Source organism: Geotrypetes seraphini, chromosome 1 (assembly GCF_902459505.1).
Source record: "Geotrypetes seraphini chromosome 1, aGeoSer1.1, whole genome shotgun sequence".
NCBI lineage: Eukaryota > Metazoa > Chordata > Amphibia > Gymnophiona > Dermophiidae > Geotrypetes > Geotrypetes seraphini.
The window spans coordinates 107,006,906-107,024,018 of record NC_047084.1 but is presented as its reverse complement, the minus strand read 5'-3'; the positions used below and the strand labels follow the sequence as shown (position 1 = coordinate 107,024,018).

The following is a 17,113-nucleotide window of genomic DNA, read 5'->3' as shown; positions in this document are numbered from 1 at the left end:
ACCTACATGTATTTGTTCAGGTCTTTTTTAAACCCAGCTATACTAACTTCTTTTAGGATATCCTGTGACAATGAGTTCCAGAGTGTAACCATATGTTGGTGAAAAAATATTTTTCACCTATTTTAAACATATTACTATGTAATTTAATGGAGTGTCCCCTAGTCTATGTACTTTTTGAAAGAGTGAACAATTGATTCATGTTTACCTGTTATACTCCACTCTACTCAGGATTTTGTTGACCTCTTTTATATCTGCCCTCAGCTGTCTCTTCTTCAGGCAGAAGTCATAGAGAAGTCATCCCATCACCTTTGTCTTTACCTGTTCGAATTCTTTTTTTTTTTTTTTTTTTAAATAATCTTTATTCATTTTTAATCTTTCAACAGTTCAAATTCTGTTATGTCTTTTTTGAGAAGTGGTGATCAGAATTGCATACAAGGCTTAAGGTGGTCACACCATGGAACATTAAGAAGACATTATAAGTTTCTAGTTTCCAGTTCAAGTTTATTTAAAATTTGATACAAACGCTTATAAAAAAAACATTTCAAAGTGATGTACGTATTAAAAATAGGGGGAAACAAGGAAGTCAAAAATATACAAACAAGGCCAAACTCGGACGACAGACAGAGACAAGAGGAAAGGGGGTAGAACTACAATGGTTTGAACAAAAAGAGGACAATGAGAGGTTAGGGAAGGACAAGAACAACAGGTCATGTTTCAAAACAATAAGAAATAATGATTAAGCATTCTAATAATAAGTTAAGCCAAATCTGATGGTTTTAATGTTCTATTCCTTTCTTAATAATTCATCACATTCTTTTGCTTTTTTTGGCTGCTGCTGCACACTGAGCAGATTTCAATGTATTACCCACAGCGGCATGCAATGTCATTTTTAGCAGGGGATTCAGTAGATGAACTAAACCAGGGTCAGTGGCGTAATGAGGGTGAGTGGCATCTGGGGTGGTAGTGCCCCTCCCCCGCCCTCTTCTCCACCCCCTGCTCCTTCCCCCCCCCCCCCCCCCCCCCCCGCCGCGCACACCCCTTCCCCTGTACTTCTTTAATTTTCCCACCACGAACAGCATCACAAACTTGCTGCCTCCATCATGTCAGCTCTCCCTCTGGGGTCGTTGGAGGCATGGGGGATGTAGTGTGGCAGCGGGATAACATGGGCATCTGTCCCACTGCTGAGGAGGGTTGGGGGTTGTGTCAGTTTGCAGCAGGAGAGATTGGGCATCTCTCCCGCTGCCAGAGGGGTGTGTCAGTTGGCGGCGGGAGAGAGTGGACATCTCTCCCTCTGCTGAGGGGGGCTATAACGCATGTTTCTCAAGAAGCATACTTTTTCTACACCCGTTTTTTTAAAAAAACAGGCTGTAATTTTATTTTTTGTCATATGCCACAGTCAAAATGAACACTTTTTAACAGTGCTTGCACTGTACTGGAACCCCTGGATCAGTCGCTGATTTTTGTCGCTAAAAGCCAACCTCACTCTTGGAGAATGACTCGATGATGTTTAAAAATCCACCGGAGTGTTCGTTTGAATACTGAAAAGCCCATTGCATGGCAGTGTCGGATACTACTAGAAAGCTCACAAAAGACAGCCTTAATCCGTTTTGATAATCCGCTGCTAAAATGCATGCAGCATAAACTGGCTGGAACGGATTTAGCAACTGCGTTAAATGCCAATTTTGTTTTGAGAATCTAGGTCAGAGTTCTCTTCTAGAGTATTGGAAATCATTTTAGATTCTTCTCTTTCCATCATTAGGTAAATCATCTGATTAAGAAATATATTTTTAATTTACGCACATTGAATAGTGTCCACCCTTTATTTTACCAACACCATTTTGCAGTATTGGTCCAGTCAGTTATTTAGCTCAGCTAGACTATTGCAATTCTATCTAGTTGGTTTAAGTAAAGGGAATCAGAAAAGGTTACAATAAATACAGATCAGTGTGGCATGACTAATTTTTGGAAAGTCAAAATTCGAGCACATTACTCCATTGTTTAAGAACTTACACTGGCTCCTGTTTCGTTACAGTGTTCAGTTTAAATGTGCTTGTATTGTTTATAAAATTATTCATGGATTGTTTGACTCTCTGACACCCTTAACCTTAAACTCTTCTAACATTTTGGGTTGTAGTACTATTCATACAGTATATATATTATCTTTTCCTTTGGTCAAAGGTTCTTGATCAACCAGCAAAATTGCTCGATCTTTTTCCTTCCTATTGACTGCATTATGGAATGACCTTCCCGTTGGGCAGGCGAACAGGAGGCAGAAGAGGAGAGATAGAGAGCAGGAGAGGGCTCACAGGAGAGGAGTAAAGAGCAGGAAGAAGAAGGCAGAAGGCAGGAGGAAGGAGAGAGAGCGAGGGGCAAGCGGCGAGAGGTAGCTCCGCGCACCCCCAGACGTCATCCACCGGAGCTCCCCCTTAAAAGGGACTGAGTTGGGCAGGCGAACAGGAGGCAGAAGAGGAGAGATAGAGAGCAGGAGAGAGCGCACAGGAGAGGAGTAAATAGCAGAAAGGAGACCATAAGGACATAAGAACTGCCACTGCTGGGTCAGACCAGTGGTTCATCATGCCTAGCAGTCCGCTCCCACGGTGGCCTCCAGGCCAAAGACCAGCGCCCTAACCGAGACCAGACCTACCTGCATACGTTCTAGTTCCATAGGAACTTGTCTAACTTTGTCTTGAATCCCTGGATGGTGTTTTCCCCTACAACAGCCTCCGGAAGAGCGTTCCAGTTTTCCACCACTCTCTGGGTGAAAAAGAACTTCCTTATGTTTGTACGGAATCTATCCTCTTTCAACTTTAGAGAGTGCCCTCTTGTTCTCCCTACCTTGGAGAGGGTGAACAACCTGTCTTTATCTACTAAGTCTATTCCCTTCATTATCTTGAAGGTTTCAATCATGTCCCCTCTCAGTCTCCTCTTTTCAAGGGAAAAGAGGCCCAATTTCTCCAATCTCTCACTGTATGACAACTCTTCCAGCCCCTTAACCATTTTAGTCGCTCTTCTCTGGACCCTTTCGAGTAGTACTGTGTCCTTCTTCAAGTATGGCGACCAGTGCTGGACGCAGTATGCCAGGTGGGGGCGTACCATGGCCCGGTACAGCAGCATGATAACCTTCTCCGATCTGTTCGTGATCCCCTTCTTAATCATTCCAAGCATTCTGTTTGCCCTTTTCGCCGTTGCCTTGCATTGCGCGGATGGCTTCATCGACTTGTCAAACAGTACTCCCAAGTCTTTTTCCTGGGTTGTCTCTCTGAGTACTGCACCAGACATCCTGTATTCGTGTACAAGATTTTTGTTACCAACATGCATCACCTTACACTTGTCCACGTAAAACTTCATTTGCCATGTCTCAGCCCATTTCTCGAGTGTGTTTATGTCCTCTTGCAGGTCTTCGCAGTCCTCCTGCGTCTTTACTACTCTGAATAACTTCATATCATCTGCAAATTTAATCACTTCACTCTTTGTTCTAATTTTCAGGTCGTTTATAAATATGTTGAAGAGCACAGGACCAAGCACCGAATCCTGCGGCACTCCACTGGTGATGCTTTTCCAGTCCGAGTATAGTCCATTTACCCCCCACTCTTTGCTTTCTATCTGCCAACCAGTTTTTGATCCACGTGTGTATTTCACCCTCAATCCCATGGCTCGCAATTTTTTGAAGTAGTTGTTCATGCGGGACCTTGTCAAACGCCTTCTGAAAATCTAGATATACAATGTCGACTGGGTCAACTTTGTCTATCTGCCTGTTAACTCTTTCGAAAAAGTGCAGCAAGTTCGTCAAGCAAGATCTTCCTTTGCTGAAGCCATGCTGGCTGGTTCTCATCAGATTGTGTCCATCAAGGTGGTCAACGATGCAATCCTTTATCAGCGCCTCTACCATCTTTCCCGGTACCGAGGTCAGACTCACCGGCCTGTAGTTCCCAGATCTCCCCTCGAACCTTTCTTGAAGTTTGGCGTAACATTTGCCACTTTCCAGTCTTCCGGAATCCTGCCCAATTTGATCGACAGATTGGCTATTAGTTGAAGCAGTTCAGCTATAACCCCTTTCAGTCCTTGATTACCCTCAGATGGATGCCATGCGGTCCCGGGGATTTATCGCTCTTGAGCCTATCAATCTGCCTGTATACCTCTTCTAGACTGACCGTCAACCCAGTCAATTTCCCATCTTCGTTTCCTAGGTACAGCCTGTCAGCCTCCGGTAAGTTGCGTATATCCTCTTCTGTAAATACAGATGCAAAAAACGTGTTCAGTTTGTCGGCTATGGTTTTGTCCTCCTTTAGCACTCCCTTTATTCCATGGTCAGAAGGCAGGAGGATGGAGAGAAAGCGAGGGGCAAGCGGTGAGAGGTAGCTTCGCCCACCCCCAAAGTCATTCACCGGAGCTCCCCCTTAAAAGGGGAGTGGCCAACAGCGTTCAGCCGTTCGGCGCGCGTCCTTAAGAAGGTACGAGTCACTGCAAAGTAGAGCAGAAGGGCGACTGCAGCAGACACAGAGGACACACAAACAAGTAGGAGAGCAGAGGGCGACCACAGTAGACACAGAGGACACACAAACAAGCAAGGAGAGCAGAGGGTGACCGCAGCAGACAAGGAGGACAGCCACAGCAGACACAGAGGACAGCCACAGCAGATAAAGAGAACAACCACAGAGGACAGCCACAGGAGTCGCAGAGGACAGCCACAGGAGTCGCAGAGGACAGCCACAGGAGTCGCAGAGGATAGCCACAGGAGTCGCAGAGGACAGCCACAGCAGACACGGAGAACAGCCACAGCAGACAAAGAGAACAGCCACAGCAGACTGGCAAGCGGGCAGCAATGGAAGCAGCAGACAGAAGCAGGAAGTTGAGCTACCCAGTTTTCTGCACCGTCTGCCATATGTATGACTACCTCCCCTCTGGGAGATGGTCTTATGTATGCACTCGATGCAGGGAACTGAAGAAATAAGTCAGACTCCTGGAGGGCAGAATACTGGATCTGGAAGCACTTCGAGCAGTGAAGGAGGAGGACAGGGTTGCAGAGAACATCTTACAGAGGAAACCATTGAAGAAGAAGTCCGAGAGTTAGAGAAGTTCATCGAGGAGGCATACAGGGAGGCCGTGGAAAATCACCAGCAACAGTAGAACTGCCGAGATACACCTACTGAGAGTGAGGACCATCTGGAGGACAACCACAAGGAAGAAATGGGTGACACAGCAGCGAGATCTGGAAACAGTGGAGGGAACCCACATGATGACAAGTCCGGAGCAAGCCAACGCCAGGATGAGGGAAGATGGAAGTGCACAGAGGACCTACGGCTGGAGAGATGGACATTCACCGAGGACACAGACCTGCGGCTAGAGAAGCAAGAGAAGATAGAGAGGACAGCAATTGTTGTGGGGGACTCCATCATCAGACAAGTTGGCAGCCACATAGCGGGAGGAAGACAGGATTGGCTGGTGACCTGTGTACCGGGAGCCAAGGTAGAAGATATAGTGAACCGTATCGACAGGATCATCGACAGCGTAGAAGAGGAAGATACGGCGGTGGTGATCCATGTGGGGACAAACAATGTGAGCAGTAGGAACTACAACAGGGAAGTACTGAAGGACCAGTTCCGGATGCTAGGGAGGAAGCTGAAGACCCCAACGCAGAGGGTAGCATTCTCAGAGATCCTGCCGGTACCCAGGGCCGACGAGAAGAGGCAGACGGAGCTGCAAGCAGTCAACGCGTGGATGCGGCGCTGGTGTGAGGAAGAAGGATTCTACTTTGTACAACTTGACGTTCAGGGGGAAGAGCAAGCTATTCAGGAAGGACGGACTCCACCTCAGCGGAGATGGAACAAGGCTACTTGCAGGCAACATTAAGAGAGAAATTGTGAAGTTTTTAAACTAAGAAGAAGGGGAAAGCTGACAGTCAACCGAGAGTCGATGGTTCGGGAACTGGTATACCCAGAGGATACTGTGCAGAAAGACAGCAGGGAAGACTCACTGGATCATATGCAAGACAGAAATCCTGACGGATTGAAAGGGACACAAGAGGGAAGGAAATGCAAGAAAGTAACAGGCCACAAACTCAAGTGTATGTACACAAATGCAAGGAGACTAAAGAATAAGATGGGTGAATTAGAAGCTATGGCACAAAAAGATAACCTTGACATCATTGGCATCACAGAAACATGGTGGAACGAGGAAAACGTCTGGGATACTGTGCTACCGGGATACAAGATATACCGCAGAAACAGAGTGGCTCAAAAAGGTGGTGGCATTGCCCTATACATCAAAGAGGGAATTGAGTCTACCGGAGAGAAAACGAAGAATAAGTTAGAGTCTCTATGGGTCAAAATTCCGGGAATAAATGGAACGGGGCTGATAAAGGACCGCATCATTTAGCACCTTGACGAACACAATCTGATGAGGACCTGCCAGCACGGCTTCAGCAAAGGAAGATCTTGCTTGACGAACTTGCTGCACTTTTTCAAGGGAGTAAACAGGCAGATAGACATAGGTGACCCAGTCGACATTGTATATCTAGATTTTCAGAAGGCATTTGACAAGGTTCCGCATGAACGACTACTTCAAAAAATTGCGAGCCATGGAATCAAGGGTAAAATACTCACGTGGATTAGAAACTGGCTGGTGAATAGGAAACAGAGAGTGGGAGTAAATGGACAATACTCGGACTGAAAAAGCGTCACGAGTAGAGTGCCGCAGGGTTTGGTGCTTGGACCCGTGCTCTTCAACATATTTATAAACAATCTGGAAATTGGCAGGACGAGTGAGGTGATTAAATTTGCAGACGATAGTAAGTTATTCAGAATAGTGAAGACGCAGGAGGATTGCGAAGATCTGCAACGTGACATAAGCACGCTCAAGAAATGAGCTGCAACATGGCAAATGAGGTTCAATGTGGATAAGTGTAAGGTGATGCATGTTGGTAACAAAATCTTATACACGAATACAGGATGTCCGGGATGGTACTTGGAAAGACCCCCAGGAAAGAGACTTGGGAGTACTGGTCAACAAGTCGATGAAGCCGTCTGCGCAATATGCGGTGGCGGCGAAAAGGGCAAACAGAATGCTAGGAATGATTAAGAAAGGGATCACGAACAGATCGGAGAAGGTCATCATGCCGCTGAATCGGGCCATGGTACACCCTCATCTGGAATACTGCATCCAGCACTGGTCGCCGTACATGAAGAAGGACACAGTACTACTCGAAAGAGTCCAGAGAAGAGCGACTAAAATGGTTAAGGGGCTGGAGGAGTTGCTGTACAGCGAAAGATTAGAGAAACTAGGCCTCTTCTCCCTTAAAAAGAGGGGACATGATCAAAACATTCAAGATACTGAAGGGAATAGACTTAGTAGATAAGGACAGGTTGTTCACACTTTCCAAGGTAGGGAGAACAAGAGGGCACTCTCTAAAGTTAAAAGGGGATAGATTCCATACAAACGTAAGGAAGTTATTCTTCACCCAGAGAGTGGTGGAAAACTGGAACGCTCTTCCGGATGCTCTTATAGGGGAAAACACCCTCCAAGGTTGCAAGAAAGTTAGACAAGTTCCTGCTGAACCGGAACATACCACAGATAGGACTGGTCTCAGTTAGGGCACTGGTCTTTGACCTAGGGGCCGCCACAGGAGCAGACTGCTGGGCACAATGGACCACTGGTCTGACCCAGCAGCGGCAATTCTTATGTTCTTTCAGGTTTTCTGTAAAATTTTAAAAACTACGATGTCTCAACGTTTTTAGAATGTCATTCCTAATGATCTATCATAAAATCAGCATATCTTTGTAGACATATTTTTATTGTAAACCGAGTCAAGCCCTATATCTTTAGGGATGATCCGGTATATAAATCATAAGAACATAAGAATAGCCTTACTGGGTCAGACCAATGGTCCATCAAGTCCAGTAGCCCGTTCTCACGATGGCCAATCCAGGAATTCGCCAAAGTCAAGTGTATTGTGCTAATAAACAACCAAGGGATAAGAACCTCAAACACTCAACAAGAAGCTTGCGTCTTTATTGGGGTAATGACTGGGGTAATGATTATCATCAGTCCATATTTTTGTGGAAAGTTTTGCATAATAAACAATATTTTATATAACAACAAGGGCTTTTTAGGACCAGTGATGAAAATCATTATCCTAGTAAAGACACAAGCTTTTTGCTGAGCGTCTGGGTGGTTGAGGTCCTTTTTCCTTGGTTGTTTAATAACACTATACACAAGTGTATATATATATATAGCTTTGTTCTTCATTGTGATGATTGTTTTAGGAAAATGACCATCTCTTAATGAGGCATGAGTATGAATTGTGAGGCATCAGGAAGGAGATAAGAACAATGGAACTGTGATAGTCTTTTTGTACATGTGTATGGTGTCTGTTTTTAACTGCAGTAACGCAATTTTGAATCATGTTTCTTGGTGGTTATTTTTAGACTGTGAAATGAGAGAGAAAAAGGAACACGATGTCTCTATTAAAATAATCTGTACTTGCTACTGATTTTACAGAACATGAGACTGCACTTCGATTTGGATTAGATTAATTACTTTCTTTTCCAAATCCATGTTGCATAGTCAAGTGTTGTTTGTTGGTCCCTGTTCAAGAGAGTGTAGCCCCCACTGAAAATGTCCCTGCTTTGGGTGCGAGAAGAAGGATTTTCAGGGTGGTCACTAAGCAAGGAAGGCTGAGTGAGTGATTGTGGAAAGAACCTTCCCATGTGGGCAGGACTAGAAGCAGCCCCTTTTCCCTCTCCCCCTCCACTTCTTTCTGTCTGTCTTTCTCCCTGCCCTTCTGCCTATCTCTCTCTGGCCCCCCGAGCAAACCAAGATTGCTGCCTAACCCCCCAGCACACCCTTCCCCCCAAAGCAGCTCCTTTTCCCTCTCCCCCTCCACTTCTTTCTGTCTGTCTCTCTCCCTGGCCCCCCGAGCAAACCAAGATTGCTGCCTGTCCCCCAGCAGACCCCCCCCAAAGCAGGGGCAGTGTTTGTGAGCACAGGGTCTTTGGTTGCCTATAGGGTTACCAGACGTCCGGATTTCCCCAGACATGTCTGGGTTTTGAAAAGCCTCCTCTAAATTGCGCATGTGCAGATTTCCTCCAGCCCAACAAGAGCAGGCAGTTGGGGGCAGAGCTTGGGTGGGATTGGGATGGGGTGGGTTAAACTGGGTAGGCCTGAGGGCGGGTCTAGGGGGTCCGGATTCTACTATTGTAAAATCTGGCAACCCTACTTGCCTAGTACCCCTGCCAAGAGCCTAGAACTGAGGAGGATATGCTGTAAGCTAAGACAGGAAAAATTTGCTGTGCATGAAGCTCTTTTATTAATAAGGAAAGAGCCTTGCTCTAACATGTGCTGTGATCAAAGAGAGAGTTCTCTAAGTTGACAGGAAGCCTCTTTATATAATTTTGGCGGACATGGATCCAGAGAACAAAAAAGAGTGAACATAAACCAATCCAGTCACTCAAAAATACTCCAACTCAAATAAGCAGGACACGATGCATCAGTTGCAAAAGTTAAACAATCATAAGATATGACATCAAATGTAAGTTGCTCTCAGGTCTTTCACCTTCTCACAAAAATATTGAGCTAACTTTTCTGATATCGGTGGACAGTCATGGATTAGTCATATAAAGCTTCTAACAGCAAAAAGCCTGTGTACCAAATTGAACAGTCTCTTAGCATCAAGGTTAGATGTCCCTACTAGTCAGGGCTGTGGAGTCGGTAGATAAATGTTCCGACTCCGACTCCTCAGTTTTTTGTACTTCAGACTCCGACTCCAGGTACCCGAAATTTCCTCCGACTCCGACTCCACAGCACTGGTTAATTTTCAAATCGTTAAAATGGAATGTCAAGTTGAGAGAAATGAGCATTTTCGACACCACCTTCTTTTTGCTTTTAATCGAGGTTCTAAGGCCACAGAAGCTGCTCGCAACATTTGTGCTGTGTATATAGTGGGTGCTATAGCTGAAAGAATCGCTCGTGATTGGTATGCCAAGTTCAAAAATGGAGTCAGTAGATAAATGTTCCGACTCTGACTCCTCAGTTTTTTGTACTTCTGACTCCAACTCCGACTCCAGGTACCCGAAATTTCCTCCGACTCCGACTCCACAGCCCTGCTACTAGTGCCAAATAATACACCCTATGCTTATCCTTCGGTGCTCCCTTATACTCGCAAACTTTCATTCTCCATTGTTCTTGAATCTCCACTGTGCCTGACTTGTACCAGGTACGTTCCAGACATCTAAAATTAGGCTTCATTAATAACAATTTGGAATCATACCAACAGTCAGACTTGCGGTTGGCAATAAGTATGAGTGCTTCTAGGATCAGCACAGTCTAGAATAGATACACAGGAAGACTCCCAATACTGAAGAAAATCTGAGGGTGAGGGCAAGGGGAAATTCAAATCATAATTAGACCATAACAACTAAAACCTGATATAAATCCCTGCACCTAATTTAGACGTGGATCAAGCAAATTCTGTAACAGTAACATACATTTTCAGAATGCCCACAACCTGCCCATGCTCTACCCATGGCTACGTTCCCTTTTTGGTTCTGCGCACTAGAATTTATGCCTCTTTATAGAATATGCCAAAAAAATTTTATTTATTTATTCAATTTTCTATACCGTTCTCCCACAGGGGAGCTCAGAACGGTTTATATTAATTTATTCATTTAAATTCTAATTAGTGACAATAATTGCTTGTTAGTGGCCAATTATTGTCAGTTAATTTGCATGCCCAAATTTGTGCGCAAAACTCAAAGCACCATATATAGAATCTGGGGTAGTGTATCGCAGACTGTGTGCCGTGGCAGATTCCTGGTGTGCCGCGAGACGCCGGCAAGGAGGAGAGGCGCCAGTGCCTCTCCTTCTCTACTATCCTCTCTCTTTGTAGCACGCCCCCTACTGGAAGCTCAGGGCCCTGTCTGGAAGGCCTTCGCACATGCGCACATATCAGCGTGATGTCACCCCTGTAGACATCCGCCCATTTCCAGATGCCCTTCAGCAGTGGCACAGGATTTAGTGTGCTGCAGCTTCCGGCAGTTTGCAAGTCACCGATCTGGAGGAGTATTCAAATTCATCTCATGCTGATATGTTATGGAAATCCTGATAATCCAACTGGCTAGGTGCTTCCGGGAGAGGGTTGAGAAGTCCCAAACTAGTGTGTCACACAGAATAAGCACAGAAGGTCTCATCGTTTCATTGAAATTATTTGAATAGAATATTTGCTAGGTATGGTCACTTCTTATTTGCCAGTGCCACTGGTATTGATTGGGGGGGCCAGACTCCAGAGTGAGAGGGACCATGGCCTAGCTGGGTCCATTCATGATTATGCCCCTGGATAGAACCTGAGTCTCCTGAGGCATGGAGTCAGTTCTCAAATTTAAAAAATTAGTAATTGCTCTTTAAAAAGGGAGACTATACCTGATGAAGGATGTTTGCCAGAATTTTGACAGTAATAATTTTTATCCCAGGACAAGCAGGCAGCATATTCTTAACACATGGGTGACGTCACCGACGGAGCCCTCGGTACGGACCTTTTTAACTAGAAGTTTCTAGTTGGCCGCACCGCGCGTGCGCGAGTGCCTTCCCGCCCGACGGAGGAGTGCGTGGTCCCCAGTTTCTTCGTTTCCGCGGAGCGAAGAAGACGCGTGTATTTTTTCAACGGCCGTTGAAATCACTTTTTGCCTTCCCGCTCGCGCTTTTGTTCTCAATTTTTCTCCTTCTACCTTCGGGTTTCCTTTTTATTTGAATTGCAAAAAAAAAAAAAAAAAAAAAAACTTTGATTTTTCCTTTTTCTTTCGTTTTTGCCCCGGCGGGGCCTGTTGCCATTATACAGGCCTCGGACTTCGATTTTGCGGAGGCTATCTTCCCCTTCATGCCCCCGCAGGTCGGTTTTAAGAAGTGCCAGCGGTGTGCACGCCCGATCTCCGTATCTGACCCACACAATTGGTGTTTGCAGTGCCTGGGTCCGGAGCATCGGGCGGACTCCTGCACCCGCTGTGCCACTTTGCAAAAACGAACTCTTAAAAACCGAAGAATCCAGCAAACCCTTCTCTTCGGCACCGAGTCGGCGATGGATTCCTCACCTTCAACGGCGGTACCGCAAAAATCGGCACCGTCAAGCTCGACACCGACCGACCCCGCATCGGCGCCACTGGCGCCAGGTAAGCCGGCTAAGAAGCCTTCCTCTTCCCTCGAGCGCCCTCCTGCTACGGTGGCGACACCGTCCCTACCGGCATCGCACCGGTCCCGTAAACGCTCCGCCCCGATATCGGTGAGTGCCTCGTCATCGGCCTCCTCATCGCCGGGGCGTGGAGCGGCATCCAAGGAACCGAAGAAAAAGAAAGCGGTTCCGATGCCACCCCTAGATGACCGTATCTCGGCCATTCTACAAACTCAGCTTCAGGAGCAGTTGAAGAAACAACTTGAACAACTGCTACCCTCTATCCTGGCACCGCTCCTTCCGGTACCAGACCGGCCCGAGCCCCGCACCGAGCCCCCGGTGTCCACTCCTTCGGTACCGGTAAACACCTCTATGCCGATCCTTTCAGCCCAACAACTTCATGATGATCCAGTGGTTCATTCTCAACCCACAGTGGATCCTCCTCGGCACCAGGCGGTACGGCACTCTTCTCGGGACCGAGAACGACGCCGATCGTCCTCCCCCGGTACCGTTTCGGTGCGCTCTGGTAAATCTTTGTCCAAGACTCGCCACACCGCACCCTCCACCCCGGTGTCCCGACATGCACCAGAGGTCAGGGACCCTGATTTATGGGAGGAGACTCCCCTCGGTACCGAGGAGGATCCCTCCTCATCTGATGAGGAACCATCGGCACCTGATGCCACCTCTAAACCTGAACAGTCCTCTTTTTCTAAATTTCTGAGGGAAATGTCTGCTGCTCTGTCCCTTCCCCTGGAATCTGACTCCAAAAAGTCCCAAGCCTTTTTAGAAGCCTTAGACTTTGAGCAACCTCCTAAGGAGTTCCTCAAGCTTCCCGTGCATGACATCCTACGGGAGACTTTCTACAAAAACTTGGAAAATCCCCTCACGGTACCGGGTGCTCCCCGTAAACTGGACAACCTTTACCGTGTCATCCCTATTCCTGGATTCGACAAATCTCAATTGCCCCATGAGTCCCTTCTGGTGGAATCCACCTTAAAAAAGACTCAGGGCTCCAGTGTCTATGCCTCTACCCCTCCTGGCAGAGAAGGTAAGACCATGGACAAGTTTGGCAAGAGGCTTTACCAAAATGCCATGCTTGCCAACAGGGCAAACAACTATTCCTTCCATTTTTCCTTCTATCTCAAACACTTGGTCCAACAGCTGTCTGCCCTCCAGAAGTACCTACCTGAGCGCAAGGTCCCGCTATTCCAACAGCACATCTCTGGCCTTCTCCAAATGCGCAAGTATATGGTCCGCTCAATATACGACTCCTTCGAGCTCACCTCTCGGGCCTCTGCCATGGCTGTAGCCATGCGTCGCTTGGCCTGGCTCAGAGTCTCCGACCTGGACATCAACCACCAGGACCGTCTGGCCAACGCCCCCTGTCTCGGGGATGAGCTTTTTGGAGAGTCACTGGATTCCACCACCCAGAAACTCTCTGCCCATGAGACCAGGTGGGACACCCTGATCAAGCCGAAAAAGAAGGCACCGCCTACCCGACCTTATCGGCCACAAACATCTTATCAACGGAGGTTCTCAGCCAGGCCACTCAATCCGCCTCCCCAGCAATCTAGGCGGCCCCGTCAACAGCAACATCACGCTCAGGCTCGATCTCAGGCCTCTCAACCCTCTAAGCCTCCTCAGCCTACTAAACAAACTCAGCCCTTTTGACTCTTCTCTCCAGGGCATAGCCAGTCATCCACCCTTGCTACCTCTTCCACAACCCATCGGAGGTCGTCTCACCATTTTCTCCAGCCGTTGGGAAATCATTACATCGGACCAGTGGGTCCTCAACATCATCCGCCACGGCTACTCTCTCAACTTCCAGACTCTACCTCCGGACAACCTTCCCGTAGAGTCTGCTTCAAACTCATCTCAAACCCCCCTCCTCCTGAGGGAGGTTCAATCCCTCCTCCTTCTCAATGCCATCGAAGAAGTACCTCCAGATCAAAGGGGGCAGGGATTCTACTCCCGCTACTTCCTGGTACCCAAAAAGACGGGAGACCTCCGTCCCATTCTCGATCTCAGGGACCTCAACAAGTGTCTGGTCAAGGAGAAGTTCAGAATGCTCTCCCTTGCCACGCTCTACCCTCTTCTTTCTCAACACGACTGGCTATGTTCCCTGGACCTCAAAGAGGCCTACACTCACATCTCCATCAATCAAAATTCTCGCCGCTACCTGCGGTTCCAGGTACTGCACCATCACTATCAGTACAAGGTGCTACCGTTCGGCCTCGCTTCCTCACCCAGGGTCTTCACCAAGTGCCTTATAGTGGTAGCGGCCTTCCTCAGGTCTCACAACCTCCAGGTGTTCCCCTACTTGGACGATTGGTTGGTGAAAGCACCTTCATCTCAACTCGTGCTACAAGCCACTCATCACACCATCTCTCTCCTCCACCTCCTGGGGTTCGAGATCAACTACCCCAAGTCGCACTTGCTTCCCACCCAGCGACTTCAATTCATTGGAGCAGTTCTGGACACCACGCTAATGAGGGCCTTTCTCCCCTCCGATCGCCAGCGAACTCTGCTCCATCTCTGCCGTCAGGTACTCAGGCACCCCTCCATCCCTGCCCGACAGATGATGGTCCTACTGGGTCACATGGCCTCGACGGTGCATGTCCTTCCTCTGGCACGCCTCCACCTTCGTACACCTCAGTGGACTCTCGCCAACCAATGGTCACAGACTACGGACCTTCTTTCTCATCCCATATCTGTGACATCATCTCTTCAGCAATCTCTCCAATGGTGGTTGAACTCCTCAAATCTTTCCAGGGGTCTGCTTTTTCATCTGCCCCCCCACTCTATGATCATCACCACAGATGCGTCCCCCTACGCATGGGGAGCTCACCTAGGAGATCTACGCACCCAGGGTCTGTGGACCCCACAGGAGCGTCGTCATCACATCAATTTCCTGGAACTCAGAGCCATGTTCTACGCTCTCAAGGCTTTCCAACATCTCCTCTGCCCTCAAGTCCTCCTCCTCTGCACGGACAATCAAGTCGCCATGTACTACATAAACAAGCAAGGCGGTACCGGATCTCGCCCCCTCTGTTTGGAAGCTCTGCGCATCTGGACCTGGGCCACGGACCGCAATCTCTTTCTCAGGGCGGTCTATATCCAGGGCGAACAGAACTCTCTGGCCGACAATCTCAGTCGCATCCTTCAACCCCACGAGTGGACGTTGGACCCCCCGACTCTGCTCTCCGTCTTTGCTCGATGGGGCACTCCGCAGGTGGACCTCTTTGCAGCTCCTCACAATCATCAACTGCCCCTATTCTGCTCCAGACTCTTCTCTCCTCACCGTCTGGCCCCGGATGCATTCCTGCTCGATTGGAGGGATCGGTTCCTGTATGCCTTCCCTCCACTTCCTCTGATGTTGCGGACCTTGTCCAAACTCCGCAAGGACAACGCCACCATGATTCTCATCGCACCTCGGTGGCCTCGCCAACACTGGTTCTCCCTCCTGCTACAACTCAGCTCCAGGGAGCCCATTCCTCTTCCTGTGTTTCCTACTCTACTTACGCAACAGCATCAGTCTCTGCTACATCCCAATCTGTCTTCGCTCCACCTGACAGCTTGGTTTCTCTCGGGCTGACCTCTCCGGAGAACCTATCTCAACCGGTCCGCCTCATTTTGGACGCGTCCAGGAAACCGGCCACTCTCCAATGTTACCATCAGAAGTGGACCAGATTTTCCTCCTGGTGTCTCCGGCATCATCAGGAACCCACCTCCTTAGCGGTGGAAACTATCTTGGAATATTTGCTCTCTCTGTCCAACGCTGGCCTCAAAACTACCTCCATCAGAGTCCACCTCAGCGCCATCACTGCGTTTCATGAGCCTATTTTTGGAAAACCTCTCACGGCTCATCCTCTGGTTTCCAGATTCATGAGAGGCCTCTTCAACATCAAACCGCCTCTCAAGCCTCCTCCTGTCGTCTGGGACCTGAATGTGGTTCTCTCAGCTCTTATGAAACCTCCGTTTGAGCCTCTTGCCACTACTTCTCTCAGGCTTCTAACCTGGAAGGTGCTTTTCCTAATTGCCATCACCTCTGCCAGGAGGGTTAGCGAACTACATGCACTGGTTGCCGACCCACCTTTCACTGTTTTTCACCATGACAAGGTTGTTTTGCGTACCCACCCTAAATTCCTTCCCAAGGTGGTCTCAGCTTTTCACCTCAACCAGTCCATTGTGCTGCCCGTCTTCTTCCCTAAGCCTCACTCGCATCCTGGGGAACAGGCGTTGCACACGCTGGATTGTAAGCGTGCCCTTGCTTACTATCTTGATCGTACCGGAGCTCACCGAACAGCCCCTCAGCTCTTTTTGTCTTTCGACCCCAACCGTTTGGGTCGTCCTGTCTCCAAACGGACACTTTCAAATTGGCTTGCTGCCTGTATTGCTTTCTGCTACGCTCGGGCCGGTCTCTCACTGGAAGGAACTGTCACGGCCCACAGAGTCCAAGCTATGGCTGCTTCCGTGGCTTTCCTCCGCTCCACGCCCATCGAGGAAATCTGCAAGGCGGCCTCTTGGTCCTCAGTTCACACGTTCACTACTCACTACTGTCTGGATGCATTCTCCAGACGGGATGGACACTTCGGCCAATCTGTGTTACAAAATTTATTTTCCTAATGGCCAACCATCCCACCTCCCTCTTTGTTAGCTTGGAGGTCACCCATGTGTTAAGAATATGCTGCCTGCTTGTCCTGGGATAAAGCACAGTTACTTACCGTAACAGGTGTTATCCAGGGACAGCAGGCAGATATTCTTAAGTCCCACCCACCTCCCCGGGTTGGCTTCTTAGCTGGCTTATCCTAACTGGGGACCACGCACTCCTCCGTCGGGCGGGAAGGCACTCGCGCACGCGCGGTGCGGCCAACTAGAAACTTCTAGTTAAAAAGGTCCGTACCGAGGGCTCCGTCGGTGACGTCACCCATGTGTTAAGAATATCTGCCTGCTGTCCCT

General features: G+C 48.3%; 1 protein-coding gene across 2 annotated transcripts in view; it reads left to right on the top strand.

Annotated features, from left to right (window-relative positions):
- The window catches only part of FAM219A (family with sequence similarity 219 member A), a 278,937-nt gene that overhangs the window by 222,350 nt on the left and 39,474 nt on the right, over positions 1 to 17,113 (top strand). The gene's annotated exons all lie outside the window — the stretch shown is intronic.